At 43.6% G+C, this 9,686-nt stretch overlaps 1 long non-coding RNA gene across 1 annotated transcript in view; it reads left to right on the top strand.

Annotated features, from left to right (window-relative positions):
* The first annotated feature begins 3,854 nt into the window (after positions 1–3,854).
* LOC116070047 overlaps positions 3,855–9,686 on the top strand; it is a 9,336-nt gene continuing 3,504 nt past the window's right edge. Inside the window, exon 1 of the long non-coding RNA XR_004110261.1 lies at positions 3,855–4,026. This is a non-coding gene — a long non-coding RNA (uncharacterized LOC116070047). The remainder of the gene's footprint in view (positions 4,027–9,686) is intronic.

Genomic DNA, 9,686 nt, shown 5'->3' on the forward strand with positions numbered 1-9,686 from the left:
CCCCCCCCCCCCGCGAGAAATCCCGGTCCGTGGTAAGACACCACCCATGAGTTTTACATACTCTTGTAAGTAACCCAAAATAAACTCACTGGGCCAGTAATTGGACACTTGTGTAGAATTGCATCTTGGTTCACCTCTCCTTGGTAAACAGTTTGTACAACATAGATGGGGACACGGAAGCACTAGTCTCCGGGGGTAGCTCTCTACATCTCTCTCCCATGCATAAAGCAACATCTTAGGATCCTACCATTTCAACCTTCTCTGAGTCTCATTTGAGGTGTTTCAGTTCCACTCAAGAATTAGAAACTCCTGCTCTGCACCAATCAAAATCCAGCCTTAGGTGAAATACAAAGACCTCTCTCGGGGCTGGAGAGACAAGACGGCTCAGCAGTGAAGAGCACTGACTGCTCTTCCAGAGGTCCTGAGTTCAATTCGTAGCACCCACATGGTGGCTCATAACCATCTTTAATGGGATCTGATGCCCTCTTCTGGTGTGTCTGAAGACAGCAACAGCATATTCACATACACTAAATAAATAAATCTTTTTTTAAAAAAAAAAAAAAAAAAAAAGACCTCTCTCTTCCACATCTGCCTGTGTGTTATGGTTCTGGAGACCAGAACATGGGCTGTTTCACTCCTTCCCAGTCTCTATCACTCCCAGCCTTGTCTCCCTGACTTATGAAGAGTCCGAAGAGGCAAAAAAGGTAGGTGGACATTCATATATTTTATATCATACCCCTTCACAACAACATCCTCTGTGTGATGGATACTCCACATAGGGATGTGTGTGACTGTTGGGGTGAGCCCATGGAAGCTTCCATGCTACATCCCTGAACAAGGTAAGGAAATTCCAATACTTTCTGTATCTTCCCCACCCCGAACCCCACCCCCCCATCTATTTCTTTTCATGTACCCCATTAGTGGTAACATAAGCTGAGAATTTTCATTGGGTTCTTTCATAACCCAGGACTACCTAGGTCCTACAGCATCCATGTGACCACGGAAAACTGACTCTTTCCTATCACACCAAACAGGACCAACAGCCAGGCTACTCCTACTAGCATCTACCTTAAAAATGATCTCTCGTAAAACACCAAAGTGCTGAGAATGAGTGAGTACTGAATGGTTTCACCTGCACCACCCCCTCCAAGGCTCAAGGAACATCATGGAAGAGAGGGTAGAAAGAGTGTTAGAACTGGAAAGAGACGTGGAGTGCTGGGGAACAATTCCTTCCAAGAATGTGTGTGGTCTATACACTCTTGAACTTTCAATACCTTAACAACTGTGTACAAGACTGGGCCCATCATGAAGATCTGAGCAGCTTATGGGATATGACCCCTTCCTGAGAATTCATAGGTAACTAGAAGTTTCTAGAGATATTTTCTTCAATGGTATAGCCACTGGCAAATCACTTATGCTTCTATAAGTAACCATAATTAAGCTCTTGGTATGTATACACACACACACACACATACACACACACACACAAACTAAGAAATTACCTCTGCAGAGCCTCATAGCTATTCCCAGTGCTGCCATTAAGTGACTGTGAGTGAAAGATATTTATCAACACTGTCCTGTCCAACCCGTTTTCATAAACCAATAGAGGGTGTCACAGAGAGGGGAGTGGGCTTCGTTCAGTAAGCTCTTTAGCTTACGGTAATTAGGACATGTCCTTTTCATCCTGCCAGCTTCTGCAGAGAATCTGGAACAACAAGAAAATCTTCCCATGTGACCCTGCTACATATTTGAGTGCTCACACTTCTTCAAAGACCCACAGCAGCCTACAACCCCTTAAGAAGCCTGTATGCTTTGACAAGGCTGGCCCTTGCCCAGAAGTCCTCTTCTACACTGCTCGATGCACTTAGTGTCAGAACAACACATTCTGATGAGCAAATGTATTCCGTCTCATGTGGGCCTCTTGATTCTCTGTGCTGGTCCCAATAGTGTGGCAGACTTTCTGAAGCCCGAGTCTGTACTTTATACTTATTTTGTATCCCCTGTGGCTTTTATGACTTCGCTGCCAACATGAAGGTACTCAATACATATTTGAAGTGAGTTGAATTGAATTTTCAATCAGACATACGGTAGATGGAGAGAGTCCTGATATAGCTAGGGGTGCAGCGCATGGAGCAGACAGAGATAGTGCATGGAGTTTCTTTCTGAAGTTTAGGCACCGTAAAAATTGAAAGGGACTTCATCAGGATAGCATATGCTGATTTTACTTTGAGATGGATAATGTGGCTTATGCATTTCTGGTAATAATGATATGGGCTTGGGATACAAGGTGTTGGGTGTTTTCACAAGGGCTATTCTGGGCTCTGAGAAAAATAAAGGAGGCAGAGAGGGGAGGGAAGGGAAGTGGGAAGGGGAGAGAGAAGAGGGGAAGAGGGAGGGCTGTGGTTTCCTTCCCCATTGCAGCATTAACCACTTCCTCCCCTGGAGGTCACCTGACTAGGCAGGATGCACTCCTATAGTAGGAAATCCCCCAGAGGCCTGGTGCTGTCCTGTCTGTCAAATGGGTGTATCTGCTTCTTTCTTCAACTCTTTGTTCACAAATGCTCTCATTCCTGTTCCTGTAATAAAATCACAGGGGAAAAAAATGTCAGAAAACAACTTATGGAAGAAAGGGTTTACTTCGAGGCAGTCAAGGCAAGAACATAAACCGTCATGCACAGTCAAGAGCAGAAAGGGAATGAATGTGCAGTCCTTTAGTTATGGAGCTTGCTTTCAGTCAGCTTTCTATGTTCTCATAGTGTTGAAGCCGGTACCCAAGGAATGGTGCTGCTCACCGTGAGCCGGGTCTTCCACGTCGACTAACAATCAAAGCGATTCCCACAGACACATCTACAAACTAGCCTGATCCAGATAGTTCCACCTTAAGACTTTCTTCCCAGTTACTCCCAGGCTGTGTCAGGGACATGTTGATATAGTACTTTATAGAAAAACTCACAACCTACAGGCTGAGCTCTCTATCTCTCCCTTCTCTTCCCTTTAGACACTGTCTTCACCAGTGAAGAATTAATTGTACATGCACCCCCTCACAGTAAGGATTGGACTGCATACCTCTGTAAAATAGGCACATGACCTGCAAGCACTTTTTTTTCAAACAATAACAGTAAACTCCTTTGTCAAACTTCAGGATATTCCTGTGGTTTAGGTACGATGTATCCACCAAGGGCTCAAGTGCTAGAAAGGTTGGTCCATGGTATGGAGCATGACAGCATTAAGAGATGGAAGAAGCTTCCAGAGGTTTGCTTAGCCCCGGCAATTATTTAAATGGAGGTTTTGCCCTTGGAAGAAATTAATGCCATTCTCATGGAACTCCCCCACAATGAGCTCCACAAAGAATGAGTTATTGTAAAAGATCAAGACTGGGGTTGGCAAGATGATCCAGTTGGTGAAGACATTTCCTGTGTAGTGGGACTAGCTAGGCTTCATCCCAGAGACCTATGTGGTGGAAAGAGAGAACCAACTCCCACACCTTGTGCTCTGGCTGCCATATTAGTGTTGTCAACACACACACACACACACACACACACACATACACAAATAATTTTTTGGTTTTGGGGTTTGGGTTATTTTTTTTTTAAAGATTAAGATTAGTTTCTCCAGGCTCTCTTGATTCTTGTCTTACGGTATGATCTTTCCTATTCTAATTTCATTTTAATACTGTGATAAAACACTCCAAGTAAATGCAACTTAGGGAGGATGACTTTGTGGTACTTTCAATAGGAGTGGCCCCATGGTTTCATGTGTTTGAAGGGCTTGGCCCATAAAGAGGTATTATGACTATTAGGAGGTGTAGCCTTAAAATAGGTGTGGCTATGTTAGAGGATGTGTGTCACTGTGGGGGCACACTTTGAGGCCTCTTATGCTCAAGCTATCCACAGTGTGTGACACACAGTCTCCTTCTGCTGCCTGTGAGTCAAGATCTAGAGCTCTCAGCTCCTTCTCCAGCACCAAGTCTGCCTATGCATCACCCTGCTTCCCACCACGATGATAATGGACTAAACCTCTGAAACTGTAAGCCAGCCCTAACTAAATGTTTTCAATTTATAAGTGTTGCCTTCATCATGGTGTCTCTTCACAGCAATAAAACCCTAACTAAGACTGGCTTTATTGCAGCTCTTCCGAGTCACAGCCCATTACTGAGGGAAGTCATGGCGAAAGACTAAAGCAGAACCCATGGAGAAATGAGGCTGATTGGCTCCCTTAATAACCCAGACCCACATGCCTCGGGATGCTGCTTTCTATAGTGGGCTTTTGCTCTTCTCCCCATAATCTCACAGGCATGGGCACAGGCCAATCTGGACTGGTCATTTCAATTAAGGTTCCTCTTCCCTGGACACTCTACATTGTTTCAAGTCAACAACAAAAACTAAGCATCCCCCCCCAGTGCACATTTTGCATACCTGTCGTGGCACCTATACCATAGGCAATTTAGCCAAACAAGTGTAAACACTTTGTTCCTAGGCTTCTAAAGCCATAAGCTCAATAAAACTTTTTCTTTTACAAGAGCCCAACTTCAGTTATTTTAGTATAGCAGGACTTGGCATAAATGTCTACACTAAATAAATAAAAGATGGCCCCAAGGTCTTAGAAGCTACAAGCTAATGAGGACAGAAAAATCTTTGCTAACATCGTCAATACCCCCAAGTCCCATGACTGTAGCCCACAGGCTGGAACAGAAAATCAAAACTTGAGAGTGTCCCTCCCTTTGACTGAAAGCTGGTGATGTCACTCAACTCCATGGCTGTTAAAGCCAGCCTCTTAGTCTCAAGCCCTGGTGGGTCTACAAGTATTCGGTCGCCTGCCTAAAATCATAGAGACAGTGCCAAGTTCCCCGGGCACACTCACCCGATCCTCTTCTGACACATCCCTGTGCGAGGGCAAGCTACTGCACTCACACGGACCTACAAAAACAGTGGGCTTCTTTCCCACTGCCAACCAGGTTTCTTCACCTGACTCATGCCCAGACTGAGCTCAGGAGTGAGAAATTATCTTGAGGTTATAACTACGCAATGCAGAAGCAAAACTAATTTAGAAGCAGATATGGATCATTTATGTTCAACCAGTTATTCTGAAAATGAAGCAAAAGAAAAAAGATATGAACTAGGCTGAAAATGGTATAGTGGACAAAGTGTTTGCCCCATGAGTGTAAGAAGTAGAGTTCAGAGCCCCAGAACCCGCAGTCACACAGAGCAGACAATCCCTGAGCTTGGGAGGCGGAGGTAGGTAGGGTGTTCTCTGGGCAGCCAGCTGGCTGGAGTAGTGTAACTGGTGCTCTCTGAGGTCAGCAAGAGACCTGCCTCAGGAAATAAGTAGAAAGCACTTCAGAGACTGGCACGCCCACTCGTCTACTTCAGTTGTGTCTGCATGACAGATCTGAAAATCTTGATCATAGACCTGAGAGCCAGTCTCCTGAGATGGTCAGTCGCTGACATCTCCTAGTTCTGATGTATTCCAGATTGGTCTCTGCTAAAGTCTGTGGAGAGATCTACACGCTTTCTTTATTCAGGCATAAAGGTGCCCTAAGAAATATTTTGTTATAGCCTAAACTAAATTGAACAATGTTTCCTGGCCCCCACAATGTTCCAACTAATCCAAATCAGTGCTGAGTTGATTCTAGGTCTGGAATTTTGCAAGGATGTCACCCATTCAGACTAATTGCCCCTGGCGTTGTTAGGGAAATAATGAAGGGAATAGGGCCTTGTAGTTTGCTGAGTGGTCATCGACAATCCCAGGGCAAGTTTAACTAATATCCTCATTGTCAGTCTCATACTACAGCTGAACCACTCTAGGAATTAGCAAGAAAGAGACATGTCTCTACTAGCCCAGAAGATTAGCGTAGTGGGCATTTTACTAAGGATGGGCGGGACCACTTCGAGGCAAGAGACACTTAATGTCAACCCCTGACCTCCATAGGTGTGGACACACATGCATATGCCCACTCAGATACACACACACACACACACACACACACACACACACACACATGACATAGAACCAAAGAGAAGAAGCAAGGTATTAGGAGCTATCTTGATCTGTTGGGTCTACTATAACAAAACACTTTAGATTATGTGGTTCATTAAAAAAACAAAAAAACAAAAAAACAAAACAACAACAAAAAAAAAAACAGTAGCTTATTTCTCACAGTTATTGAGGTTGAGAAGGCCAAGACCAAGGTTTCAGCTAGTTGGGTGTGTGATTAAAAACCTACTTCCTTGGTGGCTGTATTTTTAACTGTGCCCTTATATACTATAAAACTCTGTCTCTGTCTTTGTCTCTCTGTCTCTCTCTCCATCTCTCTCACTGTCTCTGTCTCTCTGTTTCTCTCTATGTCTCTCTCAGCTTCTCTCCCTCTCTCTCTCTCTCTCTCTCTCTCTCTCTCTCTCTCTCTCTCTCTCTCTCTCTCTCTCTCTCATCTTAATCACATGCTCCACCCCTGAATGACATCTGAAGCCATGGACCAAGGCATTACACCCCTCATGAGGTTTCACCCTCATAACTGGTCATGTTCCATAGCCCTTGCCTTCAAACATCATCATTTAAGGACCGAAGTATCGATACACAAGTATGTAGGTGGGTCACAGCCTTCAGACCCTAACAAGAAATGGTCTGCTAGCCACCTTTTCCAACATTATCATCCTCCAGTCTTACAATGAAGGGTTTGGGGGAGTGAAGACACTCAGGACTATGAGCTGTATCTCTACTTGGTTCCCACGGGTGATGGCAACATGTTCCCTGATGTAATGATTCTTTTTATGTGACAGGGAGTTGGAGGAAAGGATGCTGAGCAAAGGAGTCCATATATCCTCCGTAGCTTGAATTACCACAATGAATTGCTCCATTACTCACCTTTACACTGGACATTAATCACAAACAAAATCTAAAACTGCAGTGCCAGGGAGTCAGGAAAGATGCTCTATTTCAACCCTGTCCTCCATGCCAAGTGGATGGGACCACGGTGAGAGATCCACACTGTTCTCACTCACCTTCTGTTCTAAACCATGGACAGAAAAATCTATGGAGGAAACTCAGTGACTGAGAAGAGCTGAGCTTGTTGGAAAATGTCCTGAAGTCACTAATAAGATCCACACAAAAGCCATCACTGGAAGCTAGTGCTCACCATTCATCCTATCTATAAGCCTCTTACTTTACCCCTCCTTGAGGATTTATATAATTAATATTTGCTATGAGGGAAAGGAGAGGCATTTTTTTCTGTGGCATATCTACTGGAGAGTTGTCAATGATCCTATAACTCATCATCCATGCTTCTGAAAACAACCCTAACTAAAACTCATTAGGACATACATACACACACACACACACACACACACACTCACACAATAAAAGTAGAAGACTAAGTGCAATCCCAGAATGCACTTGAGAGGGGATCATGAAGTCCCACCCCTATCTGAGGAGCTATGGGCTATTGGTGGCTACTGGAGAAGGGAGTCAGGGTCAGTTTTCTTCAGGTATGTGACCCAGAGATACATCCCATGCTCCAGGAGCTGACCCTACACCCATGTACCTAAGGCACCTCTGAAGAGATATTGTTGATATTTAGAGAGAGAGAGAGAGAGAGAGAGAGAGAGAGAGAGAGCACACGTAAAGCTGGGAAGAAAAAGTGATGGGTGTACTGGAGAAGAACTTAAGGGGATGGAATGGGGTATCTTTGATCCAAATAACATTATATTCATATATGAATAATAATAAAATATTTGTATGAAATGTTGAATGAGATGAGTCAGGGGAAAAAAAGGTAATGGGTAACTATAGGCAAAATAAATCATAGGCATCTATGAAAATGCCAGGATATTATTATGTAGTATTATGTAGTAAGTCCATTAATACATAATTAACATATGCTAATGAAAAAGAGAGACTTCTGTAGGAAAACCCTGCTGTGTGAACATCGAAGTTTGGTGTTACCAGAATGTCCTGAGCTCTGTGCAAAATGGCGGACTCCCTTTGTCAGCAAGACTTCCTCTTACAGGTATAGGAGTCCCAGACACCCTACCCTCTATCTTCAGAATACCACATAGCCTTGGTGAGCTCAAAGGTTTGGCTTCCTTTCTCCCAATAAGAACCCATTCAGCTAGCACCTGAGATTCCTGGTATGCTTCCCCATGATAATGAGATATCTCAGTACCTTAGCCTTCAGTCGATAACCTTTGCCCACCCTGGATCTCCCTACCCCCATCCCTAAAACTTGATTCACCCCAAGTAAAGTTAAAACTATAACATTCAAAGTCTCAGATACAAAGAAATATTGTGACCTTCCAAAAGAAAAAGAAAAAGAAAAAGAAAAAGAAAAAGAAAAAGAAAAAGGAAAAGGAAAGTTTATTTAACTCGAGTCTCAGAAGCCTGGAGATGGCGAAGATAAAAAGCAAGTTGTCGGGAGATGTGTAATTCTCATCTTCGCCTGTCTGCAAGTTCTAACAAAACATGCAATGTTCTGCTTTGTACTAGCTTACAGAAGCAGGCTCAAACTAAATGTAAGCAAGCTTGTAGGGAATCATTAAAACGTGCAGAAGAAAAAAACAAGCTCCAGACTAGAAAGAGTGTTTGGTAGGACTTCCTGTCATATTTCCTCCTTGTGGTAGGATCAGAGGTCTTATGTAAGTAAGCTAGGAACACAGTGGTGTGGTGGGGTCAGTCCAAGTCTCCTGTCCACCCGCTCCATGGCGTCAGGTAACCTCTGGAGCTGGAAGCAGCAGAGGATGCTCTGCCTGGCTCAATGTCCTTTGTATCTGACTCTTCCTGAAGCTGTTTCTTTCTAGGTCCTTCATCCTTTGAAATAAAAATTGGGCCTTTTTTTTTTTTTTTTGCAACTGAATGCACAATTCAACTTGCAGCTCATTCTTCATTGAATACTGGTAATTACCTTGACCAATTGTTTGAATGAGAAAGGGGAAATGATAAGCTTTTCAATTTTATTTTAGTAGATATTGACAGGGAAAGGGGGGGTGAAAGATAATATGGTACCTTGACACGTGTGTGTATCTGCGTGTGCATGTGTGTTCATGCACACGTGTGTATGCATGTAGGAGGCTAGAGATCAACACTGGATACCTTATTTTCTCCTATTGCTCCCCCACTGTAATTTTCAAGACAATCTTTTCGGGAACCTGGAACTCACTAATTTAGCTAGACAGCCATCTAGCATGCTCAGGAAGACCCTGTGTTTGCCCTGCAGTCTTGGATGCTGGCATGCTCAGCCTTTACTGTTAATTTTTAAAGATGTCATGTAGACATCACATGCATACCTGAGTGCAGTGCCTATGGAATCAGCAGAGAGCGCCAAATACCCTGAAGCTGGTGATGAAGGCAGCTGTGAGCCTTGTGATGGGTTTTGGGAAACCAAACTCAGGTCCTCCCGAGGGATAGGAGATATTTTTATCTATGGAGCCATCTCTCCAGCCCTGATACTGTAACTTCTTAATCTATGTGCTTATTGGATTAATACTGAAGTCAAAAAATAAAAAGAATGAAAAATGATACTTCTGCTAAGCATTTAAGACACCTATTTCCCTCTGTCTGATTCAATATCCAGCCAAGTGAATATTCGATTATTTTTCCAAAATTCGACTGAAGCATGGCTCAGGGAATGTGTGCCCAACAGAGGTAAAACAAACCTAAAAGCGTGCTTAATCCCAGCACTTGGGAGGCAGAGGCAG

This window comes from Mastomys coucha, unplaced genomic scaffold (assembly GCF_008632895.1).
Source record: "Mastomys coucha isolate ucsf_1 unplaced genomic scaffold, UCSF_Mcou_1 pScaffold1, whole genome shotgun sequence".
Taxonomy (NCBI): Eukaryota; Metazoa; Chordata; class Mammalia; order Rodentia; family Muridae; genus Mastomys; species Mastomys coucha.